Here is a 1,610-nt window from a genome sequence, read left to right on the forward strand (position 1 = left end):
TATATATGTATATATATATATGTAGGTAGGTAGGTAGGTAGATAGGTAGGTAGGTAGATGGATAGATAGATATATAGATTGATATAGGTGTAGATATATAGATATATATGCATATGTATATTTTATATAATACACACACACACACACACACACACACACACACATATATATATATATATATATATATAGTTGAATAAAATTTGGGTAAAAACTTTGTAGTATGCTACACAAAGTTCGTCCACCGTTATTGGCAACCATATGACAATATATGGTGAGTGGGATTACTCCTCTCACTGGATATGCATCAGAAGTCTCATCTGTAGAGTTAATCTAAAGAGATGAGTAAGAGTAAACGGATTGCACGCCATTCTTTATCTCAAATAACTACAATTGTTTCCGCACACGTTGTGGAGACGATATAACTAACGTATTGCGTAATTAGTGTCAACTATCAAAGGTGTAAAATGCACTTCTTCAGGTGATTATTTTGAATAACCACAACCACCACAGATACCACCAACACCACTACCTCTACCACAATCATTACTACTACTAGTATCACAACCACAACCACCGCCATGCTCATCACCGCCACTACCACCACCACCATCACTATCAACAAGAACAATATAACCACCACTATCAACTGCCGCTACTACAACCGCCACCAGCACCAGCACCACCACCACCACCACCACCGCCATCACCAACACACCCAATACCACCATCGTCACCACTATGTCAACACGACGCCGCTACCACATCATCGTACGCCAGCCAAAGCTACGGCACCACCTTAGCAACATGTCACTAATACACCACCACTGCTAGAAAAGCCATATGTACACACCTATACTTCACCACCACACAACAATGCCACCACCATACCACACCACCATAGAACTACCACACAATCACCAAACGACCATCAAACTACAATGCAAAATCATAGCACTACACAATAGCATCACATCGCACCATCATACCATCGCGCAATTAACGTTTTCATTCAAGTCGAATTAACGGAGGTCGTTGTCATAACAGCGAGGGTCGTATCTTTTTATTTGTTAGTCGGTCTTCTCTCACTCCCTCTCTCTCTCTGTCTTCCTCTCTCTCTTTCACTCTCTCGCTCCCTCTATCTCTCTCCCTCTATCTCTTTCACTCTCACTCACTTTCTTTCTTTCCTTCTTTCTTTCTTTCTTTCTTTCTTTTTTCTTTCTTTCTTTCTTTCTTTCTTTCTTTCTTTCTTTCTTTGGAGGGATCCCAGTTTTGGTAAAACGTACTCCCGCCATCCTTGACCCCTCTCTTGCTGTTGGATTTTGTAAAGAAGTAAAAGATTATATATATATACACACATACATATGCGTGTGTGTGTGTGAGATGTTGCTTGTGAACGCTATTGGTAATCCCACTGAGCTTGCTTTGTAAGGATGGTGACTGGACATATTTAACCATTATCAAAGGTGTATCATGATCACTCCATTACTATCCCGAGTATTGTTTTTCTCTGATTATATTGTCCGATCTGTTGGTTTCCATTAGCGTTAATGTAGCGTTGTATTAATTTGAGGAAGAACAATATATGTATATATATATATATATATATATAT

At 39.3% G+C, this 1,610-nt stretch overlaps 1 protein-coding gene across 1 annotated transcript in view; it reads left to right on the top strand.

The window, feature by feature from the left end:
* LOC106878487 (chitin-binding domain protein cbd-1-like) overlaps window positions 1–1,610 on the top strand; it is a 46,367-nt gene that overhangs the window by 20,305 nt on the left and 24,452 nt on the right. The window lies entirely within an intron of this gene.

Source organism: Octopus bimaculoides, chromosome 17 (genome assembly GCF_001194135.2).
Source record: "Octopus bimaculoides isolate UCB-OBI-ISO-001 chromosome 17, ASM119413v2, whole genome shotgun sequence".
NCBI lineage: Eukaryota > Metazoa > Mollusca > Cephalopoda > Octopoda > Octopodidae > Octopus > Octopus bimaculoides.